Source organism: Zalophus californianus, chromosome 1 (genome assembly GCF_009762305.2).
Source record: "Zalophus californianus isolate mZalCal1 chromosome 1, mZalCal1.pri.v2, whole genome shotgun sequence".
Lineage (NCBI taxonomy): Eukaryota > Metazoa > Chordata > Mammalia > Carnivora > Otariidae > Zalophus > Zalophus californianus.
In genome coordinates, this window is record NC_045595.1 from 177,500,191 (window position 1) to 177,513,056 (window position 12,866).

At 34.2% G+C, this 12,866-nt stretch overlaps 1 long non-coding RNA gene across 1 annotated transcript in view; it reads right to left on the bottom strand.

The window, feature by feature from the left end:
* The window catches only part of LOC113916430, a 55,245-nt gene extending 42,601 nt beyond the window's left edge, over positions 1-12,644 (bottom strand). The window contains exons 1-2 of the long non-coding RNA XR_003517933.1: positions 12,554-12,644; positions 3,528-3,600 (exon numbers count right to left, since the gene is read on the bottom strand). This is a non-coding gene — a long non-coding RNA (uncharacterized LOC113916430). The remainder of the gene's footprint in view (positions 1-3,527; positions 3,601-12,553) is intronic.
* Positions 12,645-12,866: the final 222 nt, after the last annotated feature.

Consider the following 12,866-nt stretch of genomic DNA (forward strand, 5'->3'; position numbering starts at 1 on the left):
CAGAACCTTGAATACTTTATTAAAAATGCTACACTGACCCCATTGTATAAGTGAATTATACTAGGGCACTCCTTCCTTCTATGCATCTCTTTGAATTGCATCCTATATCATTCATTGTTCTCACTGAGGATGAGGATGGATCAGTGGATGAGGAAAACAAAGTTTCTATTGCCATGGAGTCTTTTGTGAGAAATAAAACACACAGTCAACATAAAAGACCATTACTTGGTAGAGAGCTTTGCAAAAAATTACATAAAATGATGGAAAAGAGTGACTATTTTAGTTCGGGTGGATGGAGGGTATCTCTCTAACGTATGAGTACTAAGAATGAACTGATTTTGCAAGTGCTAGGTACAACATTTACGGTAAAGAAAGAACAGTGAATCCAAATAATGAAAGATGAGAATCATTTGAAATCAGGCTCAAACAGGTTGGGAGCAGCAGAGTGGGTAAGTTAGCAGAGGGAGTCTAGGCACAGGCCAGCAGGACTTCGTGAGATAGGGAAGCATAGGGATTATCTTTTATGTGAGGTGCTAAGAATATTATTTGTTTTACTCAAGGGAATGATATCACCAGAAATATGTTCAAGAAAAACACTCTGGCTTTTATGAGAATGGATTATAGCTAACAATAAAAGCAGAACGTGCAGATGAGAGGCTACTGCGGTGTCTGTAAACATCGAAGCATATCAGATAGCAGCCTCTTCCCATCTAGTCCAGCCAGGTCTCATCAGTGCTATAATTCTGGGAGACAATGAATATGTCTTTTGAAGATTATCATATATAGCACTTTGCACAAAGAGATGATCTAAATCCCTTTGTGCTATTATGGTTGTCAATAGATGGGTCCTGGTATAGAGGTGCATTACATAGAGCTGGTGTTCAAATGTGTCTATTGCCAGACTGCATGATAATCATCTTGTTGTTGACAGTTGGAAATACTGTCATTTCTTCTTCCTCTTTCTTCTTTTTCTTCATATGGTCATAGAAGAAATATATATATATATATATAATGAATTAAATAAATATACTTCAAAGTCAGGATTTCCAAGTTTCAATTTCAATCTAGTTGTAAAATAATGTAAATTTACCTAATAAAAAGCTATAATTGAGATACAGCACAGCCAGATGGTCAGACTGAGACCATGCATCAAATTAAAAGTTAATTTGTGCCATGGGTGGGGTTTATGGTACACAGTACCATATTACCAGTATGGTACACAGGATGTGGCAGGCATCTAGTATAATGTGGAAAAAGTAATGATCCAAAACTTTAAAAAATTCTTAGGTTTCATTATAGACAAACATTTGCTTTGTATCTGGTAGTGCTGACATTGGAGAAAATTGCAGGTGGGTGCACTTTAATTTATATATATTTATTTTTATAAGTTAATATAGAAGCAGCAAAGATAGTCCTAGGAGATTTAAGTAACATTAAAATGCTTATAATTGTTAATATTACTTGATCCTCTGATATATTAAAAGAAAAAAACCTCTCACAAACTGAAAGGTAATTAGGGTCAATCTATCCTTCTGATTGATATAAAATGAATCTTCATATAAATAATTTTAATCATGTACATCTTTCTCTTTTTCCTAATATTCACATAAAATTCAGCAAAGAAAGACTGATTAGCCACTCCGTAGCAAGGACAAAAAAAAAATGTCACATTTATGTTTGGAAAGTTTATAGTAAATAAGTTAGGAACATTGGGGGGCCTGAGTGGTTCAGTCAGTTAAACGTCTGCTTTCAGCTCAGGTCATGATTCCAGCGCCCGGGGATCGAGCTGCACTGGGCACCCTGCTCAGTGGGGAGCTTGCTTTTCCCTCTGCCTGCTGCTTCCCTTGCTTGTCCGCGCTCTCTCACTCTGTCAATAAATAAGTAAAATCTTAAAAAAAAAGTTAGGAACCTCAACCAGTTAATTCAACTTAATATGCTTAGAAATCTTTCTTTTTTTTTAGAAAGCTTTTTCTACATTAAAAACAAAACCAGAAAACCATTGTCTTCCATTTTTTGTATAGCATATAGCAAACAGGCCTCTGCTTTCCTTCTAATACATTTAGTTGTCTGAGATCAGTAGTACATTTCCTTTCTTAAAAGTCATAAATGACCTTCTACATGCTGGGGCGGAAAAAGAGTTTTCAGTCCTTATTTTATAGAACCTCTGCTGTATCTGACCTAATGTTTATTCCTTCCTTAATTTTTTTCTTTTCTTATTGCCTCCTTCAGTACCCATTCTTCAGTTTTTGTTTGTTTAAACTTGATTTTCTGTATTTCTTTCTTGGTTAATTTTTGGGCTCCTTTTTATTCCCCTATCCACCCTCAGGTTTGGCAATTGACCCTCAGCTAATTTGACTCTATATTCTATTCCTAGTCATCTGGTTCATGAAGACCTGTCTGCTGAGGTCTCAAACAATCACATCTCCAGCATTTCTTCAAATATAATAGACTATAAAATATGGATGAATAAGAATTTTGTTTAAAGTTTAAGTTTTTAAAGTATTTATTTTGGGGGCACCTGGGTGGCTCAGTTGGTTGAGCATTTGCCTTTGGCTCATGTCATGATTTTAGGGTCCTGGAATCGAGCCCTGTGTCAGGCTCTCTGCTCAGCAAGGAGTCTGCTTCTCCTTCTTCCTCTATGCTCTCTCTTGCTCTCTCTCACTCTCTCTCAAGTAAATAAATAAAATCTTTTAAAAAATAAGGCATGCATTTTTAACTCAATAGCAAAATACAAAATATAGGAATTACATCAAGTACATTATTTTAATTTTCACTTTATTTTTCTAAGAGATAGGTTCATATATTAAATTTTAAATATTTAAATATTAAATCTTAACATAAAAATTAATATTGAATCACTTTTATGATAGGAGGTTGTTAGGAAAATATGTTCTCTTAGAAGTAACCTCTCATCTTAATAAATTACTACCGTCTGGGACCTTAATAGAGTTAAATTATGGTCTACCTTCTTGTATCTCAGAAGGAATAATTTATTTTGAACAAAAATTTACTTTCAAAATAGAACTTTGTTTTTGTGACTATAACTCTGCGTGACATCAACTAGTGAAAAAGTATTATCAATGACATTCTCTTTGGAAAATTCTGCATACGTGTTTAAAAGATAAAGATAATGTGTGTGTGAGAGAGACAGAGAGACAGAGACAGAGTGAAAAAGCCCTTAAGAGAAGGCATGACATAGAAAATTTGATGATTTATATTGTGTCTTCACATGGACATCATTCTAATTCAAAATTGGATGAACCATTTAGAAAGTCTAAGTGGATTTCATTTCATTTTGACTATTAATTTATTTGCTGTTTTCAAGCATTATTGGATACCTAATATATGCCACAATCAACATTAAATACTGAGACAAAACGACCTATGTCCCACATTGGAAATACTAATTTTTAGCACAGAGGCTGAAAACTGGCAGTCAATGAGCAACATTTCACCTGCAGATGTGTGTGTTTGGTCTGCTTAGATCATCACAATCCCCACCACTCTTTATTGTTTCTCATCCTTACCTGGGCCATGTACCATTGTGTTTACAATCTCTGATCATGCTTGTTCAGTTCTGTAGCTGTGTTTAAACATAACCTGCAGGAAAAATGGGAAGAGAGAAATATAGTGTCATAGAATAACTACCAGACCAAATACTAATATGAAAGAATATGGTGAATTTGTAGTTAATTAAATAGACTTCCTTATTCACTGATGTATCTAATGGGTAACCCAAGAAGGAAGACATGGGCTTTTCAATTGGTTCCTTTGAAATGATGATGAATGGAGTCATCTAGGTAGTGACATATTGGCTTTTTGCTTGTGTTTTTTTTTTTTTTCCTAAACCACAAATCCTTTTTTTAAAGTAATATTTAGAAACAGAATGTGTAATGCTAATAAAAGGGGAGTTACTATGATTGAGGTGTATGAGGAAGTATGTGGACTCTGTTTAGAGTCTGGAAACCACAGGAAGAGAGTGTCAAAAATAAAGAACCAGCAGGGAAAAGTCTGAAAGTGAATGGTCAGTGTAATAGAAAGAAAGCCATAAATCAGCATAGGAAGAAGTTTCAAAAAGGTGTTTGATACGGTAAGGACAAATAAATTAAAAATATCTGCACATTTAGCTATTTCTTCACATAAGATTATGTAAGATAGAAGTCCAATAGTAATGTTTCCAGGAATAAAATGAATTGAGAATTTTGTGAGAATATGGAAGACTGTAATAGGTAGCAGCTTGAAGGAAAAGTAGAATAAAAGCTTTTCTTGTTTCTCTAACACATTTACAGTTGAGAAATAAAGCAACATGAAAATAACAATGGGCATAGCAAGATCCTGGATTAGGTGAGAGGTTCTTGGATAAAGAAAGCAAAATAAAGGATTTACCCCTAGAAAGAACAGATATCCATACATTTATAAAATAAGGGAATGGTGAATTGTTTAAAGATTGAAGGAGTTCACATAAGATACCTTTTTTTTTCTCTGTGATTTAGAAGACAAAATGTTTGTTGGAATGAAGTTAAGTAAAGATGGATAGAAAAACTGAAAAGGATAAATAGCAGATGAGAAAAGCCCAAAAGCAAATTAGCCAGGAGTAAGTTAAAGAAATAAAATTGCTTTACTGTTCTGAGGGTCTAGTTATTGTTACAAACTATAGAATTTTTACTGGTGTCAACTTGAATCATCAGCATCATTGTCCCGATATATTTTTCTCATTGGTAAAGTAGTAATAACTTTTCTGATTTTAAAATCAGAGGACATTTGCCCTAAAATAGTTCATGTGCATTGGGGTGAATTATCAATACAGAAGTTACAATTCTATTGGAATCAAAATCAGTCTAATTAAATGTTTCAAGATCTGTTTTAGAATATTTTCATCTGTGGTTCAGATTTGGAATCCACAACTGAAATAGGATAAATCCAAAATGTAGTCATATCTTGGCTCAGATTTGTGATGACCTTGGATCACTTTTATTTGACTGGCAGGATAGATCTGCCTTGTCAAAACTGCTGTAGAAAGATTTGGATTTATATAAAAAAAGGGTACTTTATCTGCTATGAATTTTATGGTCAGTAGCTTCTTAATGTCTAGCTGTTGCACAATCCAGGATTGTCACTTTTTAAAGATACTGAGTTTCAAAATAAAGTAAATGGAATATATCTTTCCACTTATGCTAACCATTCTGGGATTATCATTCAAAGTCCTGAAAATACCTTTTTAAGGATACTTTAGCAAATTATAATTATACATTGAAAGATTAAAAACGAGTATACATATTACAGTTATTCTTCAGTTATAAATGTGAGCTCACCTCCAAATACAATGATGCTACTACAGATCTATTATTGGATCTATTGTTGATAGTAGATGCACTTTAAATTATTTCCCAGATCCATATATGCATGCTCTGAGCTTGCTTCAGTCCCTTGCCTGCTTCTGATATGAGTCTGTAGCACATATTTGCAAAAGACCTAGATTATGAGGAGCATCCATTATCATGAGCAGAATTTTTTTTTTAATTCAAAGCTAACTGGTACTTATATGGATCTATAACCTTATCCTCATTAGAACAGTCTTTAACCAGCTGAGCATATTGCTTTAGGCTACAATTATTAATATCTTTCTTGCAGAAAAGTCCTCAATTCCCATTTTAGATGGTCTAAATTTCATGAGGTTATTTTACTGGCTTTTCTGATTTACTCCTTTTATGGTCATGCAATCAGAATAGCTGAGATTATTTAACCTTGACCTTTAGTTTAGTCTCAAGCCAGATACTGGGTCATAATCAAGGGAGCAATTCAAGCTTATCCTCAAGCCATCTACTAGATCAGGCTTCTCCCCAAATCATACTTGAGTTTTCTGCCAGGCACTAGTCTCATAGAGATGCCTAATCACCCTGAACTTCACTCTTCTCAGAGGCTAAATTATTAGCCTGACCATATGCCCAATTCCATCATTACTGGTGAAACAAAGGAAAATGGAATATTAAATAACCAAAAGTAAGGTTTTGTCAGAATTTCAGGCCAGAGTTCTAAAGATACAGGCTGGCAGGTTATTGCTAGAAATAAAGATGAGTCTAATTAAAATAAGAATAATAGTAGGAACAGAAGATCATAGAGTATGGAAGACAATAATCCAATAAAAGCTTGCTCTATTATATCATAATAATGGAGTGTGCCAAGCAATTAATAATGAGGGTGTCCTGAAAGAATGAGTAATGGCCCAACACCTAAATTACCACATGATCTTAATTTGCTCTTGAATACCCTTATATTGTCTAAAGACACACATATATGTTTGTTTTTCCAGTTTTGAGATGACACACAGCACTGAATAAGTTTAAGGTGTATAGCATAAATATTAGACTTACATATATTGTGAAATGATTATAGTTAAGTTTGCTTAATATCCATCATCTCATTTAGATAGCAAAACAAAAAAAGAAAAAATGTTTCTTTCCTTGTGACAAGATGTCTCAGGATCTACACTCTTAAGAGCTCTCAAATATACCACAGAGCAGTGTTAACTATAACTACCATGTCATAGATTACATCCCAAGTACCTATTTACCGTAGAACTGGAAGTTTGTACTTTTTGACCAGCTTCATCTAATTTCCCTCCCCCAACTTCTAGTAACCACAAATTTGATATCTTTTTATATTTGTTTTCTTTGGGTCTTATCATTGTTTTTTTTTGTTTGTTTTTTGTTTAGGTTTCCACATATAAGTGAAATAATACAGTAGTTGTCTTTCTCTGTCTGATTTATTTCACTTAGCATAGTGCCCTCAAGTTCCATCCATGTTGTTACAAATGGCAGGATTTCCTTTTTTTATGACTATTATATTGTATATATGTACCCAACTTCTTTATCCATTCATTCATCAATGGACACTTAGGTTGTTTCCATGTTTTGGCTGTTGTAAATAATGCTGCTATAAAAGTGGTTTGCAAATATCTTTTTAACATAATGTTTTCATTTTCTTTGGATATATTCCAAGGGGATTACTGGATCATACGGTAATTCTTTTTATAATATTTTGAGGAGTCGTCATACTGTTTTCCATAGTGGTTGCACCAATTTACAGTCCTACCAGCAGAGCATGAGTTCCCTTTTCTCCACATCCTTGACACCATTTGTTATCTCTTGTCTTTGTGATGCTACCCATTCTAGCTGATATGAGGTGATATTTTATTGTGATTTTGATTTATATTTCCCTGATTAGTGATTTTGAGCACGTTTTCATGGACCTGTTAACTATGCATATATCTTCTTTGGAAAAATGTCTATTCAGGTCCTTTGCCCATTTTTAAATTGGATTATTTGTTTTCTTGCTATTGATTTGTATTCTCAGATATATTTTGCAAATACTTTTTTTTTTCCATTCTGTAGATGATCTCTTTACCTTGTTGGTTTCTTTTTCTGTACAGAAGTCTAATTCATTTCAAATTTTTGTGAGTGGTGTAAAATAGGGGTCTAGTTTCATTCTTGGCTCCCTTGTCAAATCTTAGTTGACCTGTATGCTTGGATTTATTTCTGGGCTCTCAATTCTCTTCCAATGGTATATGAGTCTGTTTTTATGCCAATACCATACTGTCTTGATTACTATAGCTTTATGATAAAGCTTGAAATCATGGAGTGTGATGGGAGTGTTTCTCCAGCTGTTACTCTTCTCAGGATTGCTTTGGCTATTTGGGATCGTTTCTGGTTCAGTACAAGTTTTAAGATTGTTTTTCTACTTCTGAAAAAAAATGCTAGTGGAATCTGGATTGGGATTGCATTGAATCTAGAGAGGACTGTGGGTAGTATGAATGCTTTAACAATATTTCTGGTGTATGTGCTGCTGAAGCGAGCATAAATATATTCTTCTAGTTCACTAACACAGATTATCTTTCCATTTATTTGTGTCTTCAGTTTCTTTCATCAGTGTCATAGTTTTCAGTGCAGTGAGCTTTCACCTCCTTGATTAAATTTATTCCTAAGTATTTTATTGTTTTTGATGCTATTGTTTTTGATACTTATTGTAAGTGGGACCATTTTTTATTTCAGATAATTGATTGTTAGTGTATTGGAAACACTACCAATTTTTGCATCTTAATTTTATATCCTGTAACTTTAGTGAATTTATTTATTTTATCTAACAGTTTTTTGGTGGAGTCTTTAGGACTTTCTATATATAATAGAATGCCATCTTCAAACAGTAATTTTTACTTCTTCCTTTCCAATTCTGATGTCTTTTCTTTATTTTTCTTGGCTGATTGCTGTAGTTGGACTTCCACTACTATGTATAATAGCAGTGGTAGAAGCACCCTTGTCTTAGTCCTGATCTCAGAGGAAAAGCTTTCAAACATTCAACATTGAGTATAAGTATATATAAGGTATATATGACCTTTATTATGTTAAGATGCATTCTTTCTATATCTAATTTGTTAAGAGTTTTTATCGAGAATTGATGTTAAATTATGTCAAATGCATTTTCTGCATCTAGTGTGATATGATTTTTTTCTTTCATTCTATTAATGTGATGTATCACATTGACTGATTTGTGTATGTTGAAGCAGTCTTGCATCCCAGCGATAAATCCCACATTATCATGGTGAATGATCCTTTTAGTGTACTGCTGAATTATTTGCCAGTATTTTATCAAGAATTTTTGCATCTATGGGGCACCTGGGTGGCTCAGTCATTAAGTGTCTGCCTTTGGCTCAGGTCATGATCCCAGGGTCCTGGAATCGAGCTCCGCATGGGGCTCCCTGCTTGGCGGGAAGCCTGCTTCTCCCTCTCCCACTCCCCCTGCTGTGTTCCCTCTCTCACTGTGTCTCTCTCTGTCAAATAAATAAACAAAATCTTTAAAAAAAAAGAATTTTTGCATCTATACCCACCCATAATGTTGGCCTATAGTTTTCTTTTAGTGTCCTTCTCTGGCTTTGGTATTATGATGACGTCTGACATTGTAGAATTGGAGTATTCCTTCTTTTTTATTTTGGAAAAGTTTGAGAATTAACAGTAGTTATTCTTTAAACATTTGGTAAAATTATTCAGGGAAGCCATCTGATCCTGGACTTTTCTTTGTTGGGAGATTTTTGGTTACCGATTCAATCTTCTTTCTACTAATTTGTCTGTTCAGATTTTCTCTTTCTTTCTGAATCAGTCTTGGTAAGTTGTATGTTTCTCAGAACTTACCCATTTCTTCTAGGTTGTCCAGTTTGTTGGTGTGTAGTTGTTCATAGTAGCTTCTTTTGATTCTTTGTAGCCCTGTGGTGTCAGTGATGATGTCTCCCTTTTTATACATAACTGTTGATTTGGGACTTCTCTTTTACTTGGTTAGTCTAGCTAAAGTTTTGCCAATCTTGTTTATCTTTTCAAAGAATCAACTTTTAATTTAATCTTTGCTATTGTTTTTCCCCTTCTCTGATTCATTTATTTCTGCTCTTACCTTTATTATTTCCTTCTTTCTGCTAACTTTGTGCTCAGTTTTTTCCTCATTTTTTTATTTCCTGAGGAATAAAGTTAGGTTGAGATCTTTCTTGTTTTTTAATGTAAATATGTATCACTGTAAAATTCCCTCTTAAAACAGCTTTTGCTGCATCCCAAAACTTTTGGCATGTGTTTTCATTTTTGTCTCAGGATACTTTTGTATTTCCCTTTAGTTTCATTTTTGATCCATTGGTGGTTCATGAGTGTTGTTTAATTTTCATGTAGTCATGAGTTTTTCCAGTTTTCCTGTTACTTATTTCTAGTTTCATACCATTGGGTCAGACAAGATATGTAGTAGGATTAAATCTTCTTGAATTTGCTAAGACTTGTTTTGTGACCTGACATACGGTCTATCCTAGAAGATGTTCCATTTGAACTTCGGAAAAAAAGTGTATTCTGTTATTGTCAGAGAGAATGTTCTATATGTGTCTGTTAGGTCCATTTGGTCTAAATTGTTCACAATCACAGTTTATTTAGTGATTCCCTGTCTCGATGACCCATCCATTGTTGAGAATGGGGTATTAGAACCCCCAAATATTATTGTATTGCTCTTTATTTCTCTGTCTAGCTCTGTTAGGTTTTGCTTTATATACTTAAATGATTCAATGTTGGGTGTGTAAATACTTATAATTATTGTATCTTCTTGATTAATTGACTCCTTTATCATTACATAATGACCTTCTTTGTCTTGTTTTACCATCTTTAAAGTCGATTTTGTCTGAAATAAGCATAGATATCACTGATTTGTTTTAATTGTTGCTGTTGTTACCATTTGCATGAAATGTCTTTTCCTATCCCTTCACTCTCAGTATATATGTAACTTCTAGACTAAATTGAGCCTTTTCTATGCAGCATATTATTGAATCCTTTTTTTTTTTTAATTCGGTCACTCTGTGTCTTTTAAATGGGCATTTTTTTTTTTTTTTAAAGATTTTATTTATTTATTTGAGAGAGAGAGAATGAGAGATAGAGAGCATGAGAGGGAAGAGGGTCAGAGGGAGAAGCAGACTCCCCGCCGAGCAGGGAGCCCGATGCAGGACTCGATCCCAGGACTCCAGGATCATGACCTGAGCCGAAGGCAGTCGCTTAACCAACTGAGCCACCCAGGCGCCCTATCTTTTAACATTTAAAATAATTATTGATAAGGGCTTACTATTGCCTTTTTGATTATTTTTCTGATTCTTTGGTAAATTTATTGTTCTTTTTTATTCTTTGTGTGTGTGTGTGCTTTAATGTCTTTTCACATACATATTCTTTGACTTTTTTATTATGTTCTTTGTGTAATTACTGTAAGTTTTTCCCTTGTGGCTACCACAGTTTTATATAAAATATCTTAAAATTATAACACCTTACTTAAACCGATAACTTAATTTTGATACCCTCCCTAAACTCTATTTTTACTTCTCCTCCCCCTCAGATTTTAGGTTGTTGATGTCACAGTTTACATATTTTTATATTGGGCATCCAATAACAGATTATTGTGGCTATGGTTATATTTTACTACATCTTTTTCTTTAACTTTTTAAACTAGAGTTGTAAATGAATTATGTACCACCATTAGATCATAGAATCTAACTTTGATTTTATATTTACCATTAGCAGTGAATTCTATGCTACCTCTTATGTTTTTATAATGTTAAATGGTATCCTTTTATTCCATAAAAAATCTCCCTGTAGCATATCTTGTAACGCAGGTATAGTGGTGATGAAATCCCTCACTTTTTGTTTGGGAAAATCTTTATCTCTCTGTCATTTCTGAAGGACAGCTTTACTAGATCCAGAATTCTTAATTGACAGTTTTTTTTCTCTTTTATCATCCCATTCCCTCCTCGTCTTACAAGTTTTGTTAATTAATCTGCCTATAATTTTATTCATGATCCCTTGTAACATCTTTTTCTCTTGCTGCTTTAAAAATTCTTTGTTTTTGACCTTTAACAATTTGATTATAATGTGCTTTGATGTAGCCCTATTTGAGCTTAATATATTTGGGGTCTTTTGGGCCTCATGGCTCTGGATGCCCACTTTTCTTTCCTGGTTTGGGAGTTTTTAGCCATTATTGCTTTAAATATATTTTCTGTTCCTTTCTCTTTTTCTTCTCCTTCTGGATTTCCCACAATGCAGATATTGCTTCTTTTGATTGGGTCCCTTAAAACTAGTAGGCTTTCTTCACTCTTTTTTTGTTTTGTTTTTGTTTTGTTTCACTGGGTAATTTCAAATGCCCTGTCTTCTGTTTTGCTGATTCTTTCTTGTGCTTGGTGAAGTCTGATTTTAAAGTTCTCTATTTAATTCTTCAGTTTAGTCATTTTATTTTTTAGCTCTATAATTTTTTGATGATTTCTATTTCTTTATTAAACTTCACATTGTGTTCATGTATTGTTTTCCTAATTTCATTTAGTTCTCTCTGTGTTCTTATATTTCAGGAAACTTCAAGAGGATTATTTAGAATTCTAGAAAAGTTATATTTATACTACACCATAGTCTATTAAATGTGTGATAGTATTATGTCATCATTAAAAATACTTTATTGTTAAAAAATGCTAACCATTATCTGAGTGTTCAGATAATAATCACTGGTTGCAGCTCACAATAATAAATATAATGATAATTTAAAAGTTGGAAATATTGGGGTGTCTGGGTGTCTCAGATGGTTGTGTCCACTTTTGACTCAGGTCATGATCCCAGAGTCCTGGGATTGAGCCCTGCATGGGGCTTCCTGCTCAGTGAGGAATCTGCTTCTCCTTCTCCCTCTGCCCCTCCCCCTGGCTTGTACTCTTTCTTGTGATCTCTCTTGTGCACCCTCTCTCTTTCTCAAATAAAATATCTTTTTAAAGTTGGAAATATTGCAAAAATTACCAGAATGTGACAGAGACACAAAATGAACAACTACTATGGGAAACATTGTGCCAATAGACTTGCTCAAAACAGGGTTGCCACAAACCTTGCTGAGCAAGCGCGTGCGCGCGCGCGCGCACACACACACACACACACACACACACACACACACACACACACAGTCTGCAAAGCACAATAAAATGAAATATGCCTGTATTTGTTTCCTTTTTTGGTATCATGTTTACCTGATTTTCCATGCTCCTTGGTTCCTTATATTGATATCTGTGAATCTGAGTAATTGTCTCCTCTTCCAGACTTTATATTTTTGCTCTGGTAGAGACAGTTTTTCGCCAGTCAACTCAGTTTAGATTTCTGGATGTGTCAGGTGGCAATGTTCTTGGACAACTGGGGCTTGCTATCAGAATCTATTTGTGGGTGAGGCCGCTGCTCAAGCTCTGAGATCAGGGGGTAGAGAGGGTTTGCTGGTGTTAATTGGATAAGACTGCTGGCTTTGTTCCCAGTCTAAAGGAGGATGTAGGATTGGTTCCACAGTTGACG